This window comes from Bufo gargarizans, chromosome 1 (genome assembly GCF_014858855.1).
Source record: "Bufo gargarizans isolate SCDJY-AF-19 chromosome 1, ASM1485885v1, whole genome shotgun sequence".
NCBI classification, from domain to species: domain Eukaryota; kingdom Metazoa; phylum Chordata; class Amphibia; order Anura; family Bufonidae; genus Bufo; species Bufo gargarizans.
In genome coordinates, this window is record NC_058080.1 from 751,544,469 (window position 1) to 751,561,215 (window position 16,747).

General features: G+C 42.1%; 1 protein-coding gene and 1 pseudogene across 1 annotated transcript in view; one reads left to right on the forward strand and one right to left on the reverse strand.

Annotated features, from left to right (window-relative positions):
* Positions 1–16,747, reverse strand: part of LOC122925098 (oocyte zinc finger protein XlCOF6-like) — an 818,943-nt gene that overhangs the window by 354,871 nt on the left and 447,325 nt on the right. The gene's annotated exons all lie outside the window — the stretch shown is intronic.
* LOC122925121 lies at positions 199–15,973 on the forward strand (annotated as a pseudogene).

Here is a 16,747-nt window from a genome sequence, read left to right on the forward strand (position 1 = left end):
ACTCACCCACAAGATGATGGAGCTGCTGACTGGAGAGGTGACACTGCTGGGAAATTCTCCAGTAACAGCACTGGAGGGGTCTGGGTGATGACGGTGTCATTGTGTTGTCAGGTTCCTATAAGGTGTCAGGATGTCACTGTCTATTTCTCCATGGAGGAGTGGGAGTATATAGAAGGACACAAGGATCTGTACAAGGAGGCCATGATGGAGGAGCACCAGCCTCTTATATCACAAGGTAAGAGCCGTCATGTGCAGTGTATACACGTGTGTGTAGTGACATGTAATGGAGGAGCACCAGCCTCTTATATCACAAGGTAACAGCTGTCATGTGCAGTGTATACACGTGTGTGCAGTGACATGTAATGGAGGAGCACCAGCCTCTTAAATCACAAGGTAAGACCCGTCATGTGCAGTGTATACACGTGTGTGCAGTGACATGTAATGGAGGAGCACCAGCCTCTTATATCACAAGGAAAGAGACGTCATGTGCAGTGTATACACGTGTGTGCAGTGACATGTAATGGAGGAGCACCAGCCTCTTATATCACAGGGTAAGACCCGTCATGTGCAGTGTATACACGTGTGTGCAGTGACATGTAATGGAGGAGCACCAGCCTCTTATATCACAAGGTAAGAGCCGTCATGTGCAGTGTATACACGTGTGTGCAGTGACATGTAATGGAGGAGCACCAGCCTCTTATATCACAAGGTAAGAGCCGTCATGTGCAGTGTATACACGTGTGTGCAGTGACATGTAATGGAGGAGCACCAGCCTCTTATATCACAAGGAAAGAGCCGTCATGTGCAGTGTGTACACGTGTGTGCAGTGACATGTAATGGAGGAGCACCAGCCTCTTATATCACAGGGTAAGACCCATCATGTGCAGTGTATACACGTGTGTGCAGTGACATGTAATGGAGGAGCACCAGCCTCTTATATCACAAGGTAAGAGCCGTCATGTGCAGTGTATACACGTGTGTGCAGTGACATGTAATGGAGGAGCACCAGCCTCTTATATCACAAGGTAAGAGCCGTCATGTGCAGTGTATACACGTGTGTGCAGTGACATGTAATGGAGGAGCACCAGCCTCTTATATCACAAGGAAAGAGCCGTCATGTGCAGTGTGTACACGTGTGTGCAGTGACATGTAATGGAGGAGCACCAGCCTCTTATATCACAGGGTAAGAGCCGTCATGTGCAGTGTATACACGTGTGTGCAGTGACATGTAATGGAGGAGCACCAGCCTCTTATATCACAAGGTAAGAGCCGTCATGTGCAGTGTATACACGTGTGTGCAGTGACATGTAATGGAGGAGCACCAGCCTCTTATATCACAAGGAAAGAGCCGTCATGTGCAGTGTATACACGTGTGTGCAGTGACAATCTTTGGGGCGCAGCTTAAACTGTAAATAAATGTAAATAAGAACTGAATGAAATGATCTGTAAATCTCATAGTTCCAGGTTTCTGTACATTAGATGATAGAACAGATGATGAAAGTGAGACATTTTACTAATTTATAAAAAAAACATAACGCATCTCAAGATGTTAGTACAGAGGCAACAAAAGGCTGAAAAAATAAGCGGCGCTAATAAAAAACAGCTGGAGGAGCAATGTGCAACTAAGGCCTCATGCACACGGCCGATGTGCGTCCGTTCCGTGAATTGGGGAACACAATTTGTTGTCCCCAATGCACGGGCAATATCTGCGGCGGCTGGGACGGTTCCAGAGCCATTCAACTAGAACATGTTCTTTTTTTTTTGCGGTGTGGAGGCACGGACAGAAATACGACAGAAGCACTCCATAGTGCTTCCGTGGCGTTCAGTGCCTCCATTCCGCACCGCATCTCCAGAATTGCAGACCTATTCAAGTAAATGGTTCCGCATCCGTAAGCATGTGGGGTGCTTAAGGCCAGTGCCCCGTGTATTGCGGACCCGCCGTATGCATGAGGCCTAAGTGACATGACCGGGTATAAAGAGAGGCAGAGTCTCCCAGAAGCAAAGATGGGCAGAGGTCACCAATCTGTGAAAAACTGCATAAAAAATTGTGGAGTAATTTCAAAATCATGTTCCTCAAAGTAAAGTTGAGGAACCTTTAATTTCCCACCATCTACAGGACATAATATCATCAAAATGTTCAGGGAATCTGGAGAAATCCATGTGTACAAGGCCGATGGTCAGTATTGGATGCTCGTGGTCTACGGGCCTTCGTGCAGCACTACGTTAATAACAGGCTGATTCTGTACTGGAAATCACTGCATGGGCTCAGGAACATTCCAGAAATCACTGTCTGTGACCACAGTTCACCATGTTATCCACAAATGCAAGTTTTTTGTCTTTGTCCGTTCCATTTTTTTTGCGGCCCATATAAGGAACCATTTATTTCAATGGGGCCGCAAGCAAAACGGAAATGAATCCGTGTGCATTCCGTGTCCATATGTCTGTATGTCCGTTCCACAAAAAATAGAACATTTCTGCAGGAGCCAAAAATAAATGGTGGCGTGCCCTCAGGCGAAATCTTTTTTTTTGCGAATCTGCAGACTGCAAAACACTTACAGCCGTGTGCATGAGCCGTAAATCTGAGAATTAGTCTTATGTCAATACAATCCAGAAAACGCCGCCGTTTTCTCTGGGCCAAACCTCATTTACAATGGAGGCAAAATGGAAAACTGTTCTGTGGTCAGATGAGCCAAAATGTAAAATCTCCGGATGCTGTGGGGTTCCCCCATATGCAGATATGGAGGCGGCATGGTATTACTACTCTTGCACATATCTCGGATAGGGGGTCTCTTTGTTCCTTCCAATATTTACAGGCCACTTATAATTTTCCTAGTCATGTACTGTATAATTATTATCAACTGAAACATGCCTTCCGGGCACAATTTGGGGGCCTTGATCTATTTTTCACCACTCCACTCCTTGAGGGTATGGCGAGCAGTAAAGACCTCAGGAAACCACTGTCAGCATTCTATGGGTATACCACCCAGAGTTGTACACCCATGCGAGATAAAATATTACAGAAATGGCAAAGACTCCAGTCACGTTATATGCGAAGTGCAATTCTTGTTTATTTAGCAAGCAGTGAATGTTGCTACGGCAAAGTAAATGGTGACGTTTCGGCACATCCGTGCCTTCATCAGACTGTAGCAAAAAGAGGAGATAATTCAATAAATAAACGTACAGTAAGTGTATCAGGTATTTACATCAGCATACATGATAGCGACTGTATATTTTCCAAGTATTTGTTTCTCTCAATTTTACAAACACGTAATTGTAGAGATAGAAATAATGATTTACTTGGGAATGATAAGCAAATCGAGACAGTCAAACAAATGGTAAACAAACAAAAGTAAAAAGAAAAGAAAATATATGAGAGAGTTCTGCTGCTGCAGTTCAAGGCCACAAACCAGGTCAATGTTGGCAAGGACACAGTCATTGGCAGCCATCCTCCTATAGAAGAACAGTCGTATCTACGGTATATTAAGTAAATACGGAAATCACAATGGAAATTACTATTAAGACCACAGGTGACAATGTTCTCATCAGTCTATTGCGGAATAGAGGATACAGATAATCAAACAGAGGTTGTTGGTGGATTCTATCTATCACTATGTGCCAGCAGATGGATACAGAAAATGGTGGTCCAGATACTCAGGAGAGACTTACCCAGTGCCGCTTGTGGTGTAGAAGATCTCAGGTGCAGACGTAGGTGTGGACGCAGTAACAGGGAAACGTGCGGTTATACCGCTGAAGAGAGGAGGCGCCATGTCTGGGATCATATGTGTGGGGATTTAAATACCTGCACGCCTTCCCGCTAATTTCCGCAACTCCCGGACCGGAAGTGCGTCACGTGGAACGCAAGCTAAAGCCTCCATGCGTTCCACCGACAGGAAGTGTCTGGGTGGAGCGCAGGGAGGTCCCGCAGATTCATTGCGATGAATAGAATACATAGAACAAAGCCCTATATATGGAAGTGTGGTATATTGGGGAAAATCGGATTGATTATTATGTGGTCCATGAGGTATAATAGAGTGAAATGGATTTTGGTAGATAATATGCGTCAATGACCAGAACTCTATGGGGAATGTCAGGAATAAGATTCAGTGTGGAAAGGCTCAGTGCAGGGACTATTTAATACCATAGAGGAATGGGAAGAGTTGGAAAAATGTTATTGGCTAAGATTGGATAAGGTCCTATGCGGGTAAATTGGGAGAATGGGATATAATAGGGGGTGTCCGTGACTCTGTATTTTGTATGTAAGTCCTGTGAGTATACTTTTAAGGGTTGGGTTTCTATGGTGAGTAGGAAACTGAGAACCGGCTATCTATAGTAGTGAATACCAGGGTATGGTCTATTGAATTATAGGTATGGAATATAGGCATAGTGAGGGCGGTAAAGTGTATTCTATATGAAGAGATAATGCATTAGTGTCCATAGTAGGGGTAGGGTAAAGTGTCTAGGGATACGTGTAAAGTATTAGGGGTCTTGTATGGGAAGACACGATGCTATGGTGGAACTTGAATATGAATATGAGTTAGTGATATGTAACATTAAACATATAACATAATGACATGATATACCAAGATTGAGTGACTGGTGACATGGTATGAGTACATATAGAGACAAGCAATGACGAACCACATAAAAGGATACATTCTGCGGCACTAGAGTAGTCCTGAAGAGTCAATGGGCCTGTAAGGAAAACGAGATTGGTTAATATATGTATGTATCTTATAATAGGGTTTGTATCTCATACTCCCTATTGAGACCCCTTGGTTCCATGCTTTCCAATTTGTGAATCCAGAAGGCCTCTCTTTGTTTTAGTAGCTTTATTCTATCGCCACCCCTCCTTGGTGCTGGGACATGCTCTATGACTTGGTATTTGAGTTGGGAGATCGAGTGCGAGGCCTGATTAAAATGGTATGGGACAGGGAGTAACAGATTTGGTTTGCGTATGGTAGATTTATGCTGACATATTCGGTTCCGGATAGTTTGGGTGGTTTCGCCGACATAAATGAGTCCGCAGGGGCATTTGAGAGTGTAAACGACAAAGTCAGAGTCACATGTGAAAAAATCATTAATTTGGAATAGTTTTCCTGTGTATGGGTGTGATATACTACTGCCTTTTTGTACATGTGAGCATTGTATGCAGTGATGACAGGGAAATGTACCTTTTTTGGGGGTTCTGAGGAATGTCTGGCGGGATATCTTGGTAGCAGAGCCAATGTCTGCTCGGACTAAAATGTCCCGTAGATTCTTTGGACGTTTATTGCACATCAGAATTGGATTCTTGAATTCCTCAATGTCTGGATATGCTCTGGCCAGGAGATGCCAGTGTGCCCTAAGGCAGTTCTCCATTTTCCTAACATTTGGATGATACGTGTGAACGAATGGTATACGTTTGCCCAGTGTTTGGTTGGTATTGCGGGGGTGTGTCGGTGGTCTGATTAAGTGTGCGGGATAACCTCTCTCTCTGAAGCGTTCTTGCATTTCCTCGATTCTCTTAGTCTGGATGGGTTCCGTCTGTACTATCCTGTTGATTCTTTGGAATTGTGACATGGGGAGTGATCTTTTTGTATTAGTAGGATGAAAGCTTGAGAAGTGTAATAGGTTATTTCTGTCAGTTGGTTTTCTGTATAAATCAGTTATGAGACTCCCGTCTGGATTTTTGGATACTAGTGTGTCAAGGAAATTGATTGATGTAGGGTCAAAATGAATGGTAAACTGGAGTTCTGGTGTGATGTGATTCAGAAATTCATGAAAATTTAATAGTGTTTCAGTTGTCCCTTTCCAAACGCAAAAAATATCATCGATATACCTTCGCCAGAGTTGTACATGTCTGGCGAAGGTATTGTCTGGGTATATGTGAGTCTCTTCTAGATCTGCCATGTAGCTGTTGGCATATGGGGGTGCTACATTGGATCCCATTGCTGTCCCTTGTTTCTGTAGGAAAAATTGATCTTGGAATAGAAAGAAATTGTGGTGTAGTACTATGGAAAGTAGATCGTTGCATAGGGAGATTACATTGGGATGTTTGTCAGTTTTTTTGAGAAGTTTGTCTACTGCTGTCAGGCCTTTATGATGTTGGATTGAGGTATATAAGCTACATACGTCCCAGGTCACCAAAATGGTGTCTTGTTGTATTGGACCCAGATTTTTAAGAGTGTCTAAGAAAGCAGAGGTGTCAAGTAAGAAAGATGTAGTTTTTTTGATTTCTGGGGTCAGTATCTTTTCAAGAAAGATGGACAACGGTGAGAGGATGGAATCGGTTGAGGCTACAATCGGGCGTCCAGGTGGGTTAAGCAGGTTCTTATGGATTTTGGGTAAGGTATAGAAAACTGGAGTAATTGGATGTCTATTGATCAGGAAATTGGCTGTTTCTTGGTCTATGGTGCCCTTGTCAATGTGTAGGGTAAGAGTGTCCTTGATTTTGCGGGCTATATCTGCAGTTGGATTATGAGTGAGTTTCTCGTAAATGTTCTCGTCGTTAAGCTGTCTCGTAATTTCTGCTATATAATGGTATTTGTCCATTATGACTAGGGCGCCGCCTTTATCGGCTGGTTTAAAGATCAAGTTTTTTTGTGTTGATAGATTTTTTATTGCCTGTTTGTCAATCTGAGTGAGGTTACTTGTGAATTTCAGTTCTTGTTTTTCTATACTTTTTCTGAAAGAAGACATGTCCTTTTGGACCAATGATATAAAAGTTTCTACCGGTGGTTGGGTTTTTGGAGGCATGTATGTACTTTTATTTCGTAATGATAGGTCTTTTACTGAGATGAGAGTTGTGGGGCTTTGGGGAGTGGGTTTCTCTTTGATGGTACTGAAATGAGTTGTCAATCTGATACGCCTGAAAAATCTATGAAGGTCTAATTCTAGTTGGAAGGTGTTTAATGTGTGGGAAGGACAGAAGGATAGACCTTTTTCTAACAGTGTCATGTCTGCTGGGCTAAGTGATTGGGAGGATATGTTAACTACCAATGACTGTGTCCTTACCTGAGATCTCGTGGTTATTGTAGTCGGCTGTTGCCCTTGTGGATACGTTCCTCTGTTGGGTCTTCTTTGGGTTCTAGGAGGTCGGGCATCCATTTGTCTAGATCGGTAGCTTGGGTCTCGGTTGGATCCTGAGTTGGAGGAGTCCGTTGAAGAAGATCTCCATCTGGTATTTGTGGAAGGTGTATCGGGCCATCGATAGACTCTACTGAGACGGTAGTCTTCGGTATCTCTTCGGAATTTATTCCTTTTTGTGTCCTCGATCTCTTTCCTTTGGGTTGCCAGGTGTGATCTCAATTTTAACTCTATCCTTTCTACAACAAGCCATCCTAGACACAAAAGAATTGATCAAAAGTACGGAGGAACAACTCCAAGCAATATTATCACAAGAGGACTATGACAAACTTTTGGAAAAATTGAGATCACACCTGGCAACCCAAAGGAAAGAGATCGAGGACACAAAAAGGAATAAATTCCGAAGAGATACCAAAGACTACCGTCTCAGTAGAGTCTATCGATGGCCCGATACACCTTCCACAAATACCAGATGGAGATCTTCTTCAACGGACTCCTCCAACTCAGGATCCAACCGAGACCCAAGCTACCGATCTAGACAAATGGATGCCCGACCTCCTAGAACCCAAAGAAGACCCAACAGAGGAACGTATCCACAAGGGCAACAGCCGACTACAATAACCACGAGATCTCAGGTAAGGACACAGTCATTGGTAGTTAACATATCCTCCCAATCACTTAGCCCAGCAGACATGACACTGTTAGAAAAAGGTCTATCCTTCTGTCCTTCCCACACATTAAACACCTTCCAACTAGAATTAGACCTTCATAGATTTTTCAGGCGTATCAGATTGACAACTCATTTCAGTACCATCAAAGAGAAACCCACTCCCCAAAGCCCCACAACTCTCATCTCAGTAAAAGACCTATCATTACGAAATAAAAGTACATACATGCCTCCAAAAACCCAACCACCGGTAGAAACTTTTATATCATTGGTCCAAAAGGACATGTCTTCTTTCAGAAAAAGTATAGAAAAACAAGAACTGAAATTCACAAGTAACCTCACTCAGATTGACAAACAGGCAATAAAAAATCTATCAACACAAAAAAACTTGATCTTTAAACCAGCCGATAAAGGCGGCGCCCTAGTCATAATGGACAAAGACCATTATATAGCAGAAATTACGAGACAGCTTAACGACGAGAACATTTACGAGAAACTCACTCATAATCCAACTGCAGATATAGCCCGCAAAATCAAGGACACTCTTACCCTACACATTGACAAGGGCACCATAGACCAAGAAACAGCCAATTTCCTGATCAATAGACATCCAATTACTCCAGTTTTCTATACCTTACCCAAAATCCATAAGAACCTGCTTAACCCACCTGGACGCCCGATTGTAGCCTCAACCGATTCCATCCTCTCACCGTTGTCCATCTTTCTTGAAAAGATACTGACCCCAGAAATCAAAAAAACTACATCTTTCTTACTTGACACCTCTGCTTTCTTAGACACTCTTAAAAATCTGGGTCCAATACAACAAGACACCATTTTGGTGACCTGGGACGTATGTAGCTTATATACCTCAATCCAACATCATAAAGGCCTGACAGCAGTAGACAAACTTCTCAAAAAAACTGACAAACATCCCAATGTAATCTCCCTATGCAACGATCTACTTTCCATAGTACTACACCACAATTTCTTTCTATTCCAAGATCAATTTTTCCTACAGAAACAAGGGACAGCAATGGGATCCAATGTAGCACCCCCATATGCCAACAGCTACATGGCAGATCTAGAAGAGACTCACATATACCCAGACAATACCTTCGCCAGACATGTACAACTCTGGCGAAGGTATATCGATGATATTTTTTGCGTTTGGAAAGGGACAACTGAAACACTATTAAATTTTCATGAATTTCTGAATCACATCACACCAGAACTCCAGTTTACCATTCATTTTGACCCTACATCAATCAATTTCCTTGACACACTAGTATCCAAAAATCCAGACGGGAGTCTCATAACTGATTTATACAGAAAACCAACTGACAGAAATAACCTATTACACTTCTCAAGCTTTCATCCTACTAATACAAAAAGATCACTCCCCATGTCACAATTCCAAAGAATCAACAGGATAGTACAGACGGAACCCATCCAGACTAAGAGAATCGAGGAAATGCAAGAACGCTTCAGAGAGAGAGGTTATCCCGCACACTTAATCAGACCACCGACACACCCCCGCAATACCAACCAAACACTGGGCAAACGTATACCATTCGTTCACACGTATCATCCAAATGTTAGGAAAATGGAGAACTGCCTTAGGGCACACTGGCATCTCCTGGCCAGAGCATATCCAGACATTGAGGAATTCAAGAATCCAATTCTGATGTGCAATAAACGTCCAAAGAATCTACGGGACATTTTAGTCCGAGCAGACATTGGCTCTGCTACCAAGATATCCCGCCAGACATTCCTCAGAACCCCCAAAAAAGGTACATTTCCCTGTCATCACTGCATACAATGCTCACATGTACAAAAAGGCAGTAGTATATCACACCCATACACAGGAAAACTATTCCAAATTAATGATTTTTTCACATGTGACTCTGACTTTGTCGTTTACACTCTCAAATGCCCCTGCGGACTCATTTATGTCGGCGAAACCACCCAAACTATCCGGAACCGAATATGTCAGCATAAATCTACCATACGCAAACCAAATCTGTTACTCCCTGTCCCATACCATTTTAATCAGGCCTCGCACTCGATCTCCCAACTCAAATACCAAGTCATAGAGCATGTCCCAGCACCAAGGAGGGGTGGCGATAGAATAAAGCTACTAAAACAAAGAGAGGCCTTCTGGATTCACAAATTGGAAAGCATGGAACCAAGGGGTCTCAATAGGGAGTATGAGATACAAACCCTATTATAAGATACATAAATATATTAACCAATCTCGTTTTCCTTACAGGCCCATTGACTCTTCAGGACTACTCTAGTGCCGCAGAATGTATCCTTTTATGTGGTTCGTCATTGCTTGTCTCTATATGTACTCATACCATGTCACCTGTCACTCAATCTTGGTATATCATGTCATTATGTTATATGTTTAATGTTACATATCACTAACTCATATTCATATTCAAGTTCCACCATAGCATCGTGTCTTCCCATACAAGACCCCTAATACTTTACACGTATCCCTAGACACTTTACCCTACCCCTACTATGGACACTAATGCATTATCTCTTCATATAGAATACACTTTACCGCCCTCACTATGCCTATATTCCATACCTATAATTCAATAGACCATACCCTGGTATTCACTACTATAGATAGCCGGTTCTCAGTTTCCTACTCACCATAGAAACCCAACCCTTAAAAGTATACTCACAGGACTTACATACAAAATACAGAGTCACGGACACCCCCTATTATATCCCATTCTCCCAATTTACCCGCATAGGACCTTATCCAATCTTAGCCAATAACATTTTTCCAACTCTTCCCATTCCTCTATGGTATTAAATAGTCCCTGCACTGAGCCTTTCCACACTGAATCTTATTCCTGACATTCCCCATAGAGTTCTGGTCATTGACGCATATTATCTACCAAAATCCATTTCACTCTATTATACCTCATGGACCACATAATAATCAATCCGATTTTCCCCAATATACCACACTTCCATATATAGGGCTTTGTTCTATGTATTCTATTCATCGCAATGAATCTGCGGGACCTCCCTGCGCTCCACCCAGACACTTCCTGTCGGTGGAACGCATGGAGGCTTTAGCTTGCGTTCCACGTGACGCACTTCCGGTCCGGGAGTTGCGGAAATTAGCGGGAAGGCGTGCGGGTATTTAAATCCCCACACATATGATCCCAGACATGGCGCCTCCTCTCTTCAGCGGTATAACCGCACGTTTCCCTGTTACTGCGTCCACACCTACGTCTGCACCTGAGATCTTCTACACCACAAGCGGCACTGGGTAAGTCTCTCCTGAGTATCTGGACCACCATTTTCTGTATCCATCTGCTGGCACATAGTGATAGATAGAATCCACCAACAACCTCTGTTTGATTATCTGTATCCTCTATTCCGCAATAGACTGATGAGAACATTGTCACCTGTGGTCTTAATAGTAATTTCCATTGTGATTTCCGTATTTACTTAATATACCGTAGATACGACTGTTCTTCTATAGGAGGATGGCTGCCAATGACTGTGTCCTTGCCAACATTGACCTGGTTTGTGGCCTTGAACTGCAGCAGCAGAACTCTCTCATATATTTTCATTTCTTTTTACTTTTGTTTGTTTACCATTTGTTTGACTGTCTCGATTTGCTTATCATTCCCAAGTAAATCATTATTTCTATCTCTACAATTACGTGTTTGTAAAATTGAGAGAAACAAATACTTGGAAAATATACAGTCGCTATCATGTATGCTGATGTAAATACCTGATACACTTACTGTACGTTTATTTATTGAATTATCTCCTCTTTTTGCTACAGTCTGATGAAGGCACGGATGTGCCGAAACGTCACCATTTACTTTGCCGTAGCAACATTCACTGCTTGCTAAATAAACAAGAATTGCACTTCGCATATAACGTGACTGGAGTCTTTGAATTTATTAGTGAAAGGGGTGGGAACCCTACTCCAGTAGAAAAAATCCACCGTGCTACAAGGGCTCTGCTTATAATTAGAAATGGCAAAGGGACATCCAAGATCTGGATGAGGATGATTGTAAGGCTCTCCGGACTGCTACAGAGACCAGTTAATACGTGTTAAGTTTACACATAGGATTTATTATACCCTCAAAGACTGTATGGTATTGTCACGGCGGACAGGAACTCAGATACACAGACAACCAAATACACAAGTGTCTAGGCTAGATGCTGGGGACAGGTCACCTCCTAGCACATCCCTAACTTCTCTACCTATGCTGCTAAGCCCACATTCAGACCTTGATGGTAGGTATGAACTGTCCTCGTACCTGGACTGCAAACACCCAAGAATCCCTGAGATGGTGAAAGGGGAGAAGGGGCAGAAGACACACAAATAGCCTAGACCGCAAACAACACAAACAGAAACGAAACTTATCTGAGCTGGAACAGACAATCCTTCCTTTCTGAATCCAAGGTCAGAATGAATTCTATAACCCGCACGGTCCTCTGGGATTGAAGGCAATTTAAGCCAATGACCCCACCGAGAGCACCTGAAGGAAGGCGGATCCAGCATGATTCCAAAACAAATAAAAGGTTAGACACGTGCTGCCAATCTGACAGACCTCCGCACACCGTCTGAGCAGGGCATGACAGGTATAGGGGCATTGCCTTTGGCTAAGTGTCCCAGATGCCGTATGGCAGATGGCACGATGCTACACATGTTCTGGGACTGTAGAGTATTACGGGCATATTGGAGAGAGGTTCTGGGGGTTTATGGAGACTAATCTGACCGAAGGTTTGCCTCTTTGGGCTCATTGATGACCTTCTGTTCTATTATGCAAAAAAAGTTATCCTTTATAATTGGAAGCACCCAAAGAGGCCCACAAAAAATGCCTGGCTTAGAGAGGTGAATATGGTACTCACACTTTTTAAGCTAACCTATTTATCCCGAGGTTGTCCTGATAAATTGACATGGTCTGGGCACCTTTGTTAAGGATTCCTCCCACTGGTTTGGGACATTTGGCTACCTAGCTTTTACTTCTGATGGAAGACTTGATAGTAGCTCCATTCCCCTGAAGACGCCGCTGATGCAGGTGAAATATGTTGGGGGAGCTGTGTCTTTAATATTTTAACAATAAATGGTAGGGCTGAGAAGGACATAGGGAAAGGCGATCTGCAGACGCCGGATCCCCCTGTGGGCCAGAGTAGGAATACATGTACGGCATAAGTAATTGCAGATAGGCAGTGAAGGACACACAATTAAGGCAGAGCCTAAGACGCAACAATTAGCAATAAAGTGTTGCTGTGACCGGTCATATACTCGGTGTCAGGCGACACCCATAGACTATCAAAGTGTAACTACACAGGCTAGACACAAGACCCCCCCATCTCAGACCTCAGATCAGACCCCATTAGACCTACAGATTCCCATATCACACCATACCCCCATTAGACCTCCATACCCCCATGTCAGACCTCAGACCAGACCTTTAAGACCCCTATTAAATATCAGACCAGACCCCCCATATCAGATTTTAAAATAAATAAATTAACTTACCTCTCCTGTTACCACTCTCCCGGTCCAGCGGTATCTCAGCTCTCTTCTCTTCTAGGGGCCAGCAGCTGCACAGTCACCTGACTGGCAGCAGCGTCTGGTCATAGTGCGCTCTGTACGTCCTGACACTGTAGTCAGCCAGGACACAGCAGTATGGGCCCCAAGAAGAGCAGGCAGGGAGGAGGGCTAAGTACAGCGCTCACAGTGCTTTACTCCCCCACCTCCTGCAGACTAGTGAGTGCTTCCATAATGGAAGAGCCGCATCTTATAAAGGGAAAAGTACAGCACCACTGTCTTATCAGCCCGGTTGAAACTGCGACCGCTGCGACCCCATAACTATGCCAGTAAAGAATGTAATACTTTGTCTACTCTGTGGTTTGAAAAAAAATAAAATTAACAAATTCCAATTTTTATCTTCATAGAGAATCCTTTTAAGATTTCTGAGGAAAAATGTATATTTTTCTTAATTTAGAAAGTAGAAGACGAAGGCATCATGCAGCACTGTCAGATGCACTTGTAAAGAAAACCGCAGCACTCTCCAGCCTTGAATTTCCAAAGGTTTATTCACCAGCAAAAGCATTTTTGCTGGTGAATAAACCTTTGGAAATTCAAGGCTGGAGAGTGCTGCGGTTTTCTTTACAAGTGCATCTATACCTGGGGGAGTTCAGGACTGACTCCCAACACGGCTGGCACCATCACATTAAGGGACGGTATTTATCATTTTTCCGTTGTGCTGCTACACTTTGTTTATTTCATATGCAGCACTGTTAGGCAGTGTTATAGAAATCTTTAAAAAGCGGAAATCACACTTACAGTTTTTGTTGTATTATTATTTTTAACAAAGCCAGAAGTGCCTTCAAAATGAATGACTTACTGTATACACATCCAGCCTAATATGAATGTCATAAGTTTGTCTGCTCTATTGTTTGGGGAAAGAATAAATAAATAAATGACAAATTCCATTTTTTGTCTTCACAGAGAATCCAAATAAGAATTCTGAGGAAAACCTCATGTCATTAAATTATAATGTAGAAGATGAAGATATCATGCTGCGCTCTACAGGAGAAAACCTCATTACCCTTAATGTACATCCAGGACTTCACAGTACAGATCTGTCATATTATCCCTCTAATCATGAGGAACCTTTTCCTGACCAATCACAGATTGTTACCTCAAGTATAGGTGAGAAAGGGGGTGAAAGGTTTAATTGTGGTAAAGAGTTCACAAAAAGCTCAGGTCTTTCTACACACAGAAGAATTCACTTAGGAGAGAAACCGTATTCATGTTTAGAATGTGGGAAATGTTTTACACAAAAATCAGATCGTGTTAGACATGAGAGACTTCACACAGGGGAGAAACCATATTCATGTTCAGAATGTGGGAAATATTTTACACAAAAATCTGATCTTGGCAAACACAAAGAAGTCACACAGGAGAGAAGCCATATTCATGTTCAGAATGTGGGAAATGTTTTACATGGAAATCAAATCTTGTTGAACATAAGAGGAATCACACAGGAGAGAAACGGTACTCATGTTCAGAATGTGGGAAACTTTTTACACATAAATCATGTCTTGTTACACATAAGAGAAGTCACACAGGAGAGAAGCCATATTCATGTTCAGAATGTGAGAAATCTTTTGTAGATAAATCAGGTCTTGTTAAACATAAGATAAGTCACAAAGGAGAGAAGCCATATTCATGTTCAGAATGTGGGAAATGTTTTACACAAAAATCAAATCTTGGTAAACACAAGAGAATTCACACAGGGGAGAAGCCATTTTCATGTTCAGAATGTGGCAAATGTTTTACACAGAAAGCAAGTCTTGTTGAACATGAGAGAATTCACACAGGAGAGAAGCCATTTTCATGTTCAGAATGTGGCAAATGTTTTACACAGAAAGCAAGTCTTGTTGAACATAAGAGAATTCACACAGGGGAGAAGCCATTTTCATGTTCAGAATGTGACAAATGTTTTACACAGAAAGCAAGTCTTGTTGAACATAAGAGAATTCACACAGGGGAGAAACCATTTTCATGTTTAGAATGTGGCAAATGGTTTAAACAGAAATCACGTCTTATTGGACATGAGAGAATTCACACAGGGGAGAAACCATATTCATGTTCAGAATGTGGGAAATGTTTTACAGATAAATCATATCTTGTTACACATGAGAGAATTCACACAGGGGAGAAACCATATTCTTGTTCAGAATGTGGGAAATGTTTTTCATCAAAACAAAGTCTTTTTAGCCATAAGAGAACTCATGTAGGAGAGATGCTGTATTCATGTTTAGAATGTGGGAAATGTTTTAAGCAAAAATCATGTCTTGTTAAACATGAGAGAACTCACATAGAAGACAAGCCATATTCACATTCAAAATGAGCGAAATGTTTTACACGGAAAATAAATCTTGTTAAAGATGAGCAAAGTCACACAGCAGATAATCCATAATGTTGTAATTCTGTAAAAGCGAGATAAAATTTTAATCCTTTGTTATTCACAAACATTAAAATTGGGTCAACATGTGTCGCAAAACAACAGGTCACAGAATAGTTACACAACTTGTCTATAACTTGCTGTATTTTATATCTGCTGTTTGGCTGTAAAAAAACACCAAATTGCAGGCAAGATGCAGTTCTGCATGACTTTGCATTCTCTCATGACCTTTATACAACCTATTTCCAAAAATCCTAAGTGTTGGACTTTTCAGTGACCGCTACAGCAACTCATATTGTAACCTCTTTGACAATTATTAGATGCAGTATCACAATGTGACATTCCGCTCTTCATATTACATGACATATGTCACAATTGGCTCAAGCCTAACAGCCTTTAAGATAGATTGTTTTTGGTTGGAATTATCCTGGACCTGCCAGATGCCCAAATTATATTTATCTGATGTCAACTGTGACTGAGATCCATAAAGAAAAAGTATTGTGGATTTAACCACCTAACTGTTCTGCCTGAGCTCAGCTCTGGCTGTGGGAAAAGTACTTAACTATTCTGCCTGAGCTGGGGTTGGGCAGAAGTGGAGAGGGAAGGGGGCTGCTTTAGCTGCTGATGTCTCCTTATTGTTAGCAGCTAGAAGCATGTAACTTTCATACAAGACCAAAATGACAGCTTTTTTTATTTATTTATTTATTTATTTTTTGAAAAAATGTCTTTATTATTTTCTGAGCCAAAAATACATATTTCATTACATGTAATTTAAAAATAACAGATAATCATACACCAATTTATATAGTTGACCCCATTATACCCCCCCCCCCCCCCCCCAATGCCACAAACGACCGAGCCTTTTGGAGCGAGAAGAGGATATTAAGAACCCACCCTTACTAGGCTTACTATAATTTTCCTGCTAATCTTCTATAAGCATCAATAGTATCTATCCGAGCCCTCCACTCAAAATAAGTGGGGCTGTTTTTAGTGCCCCAATATTTTAGAATCAAGGCCTTTGCGGCCATGAAGCTCTCCAAAGAGA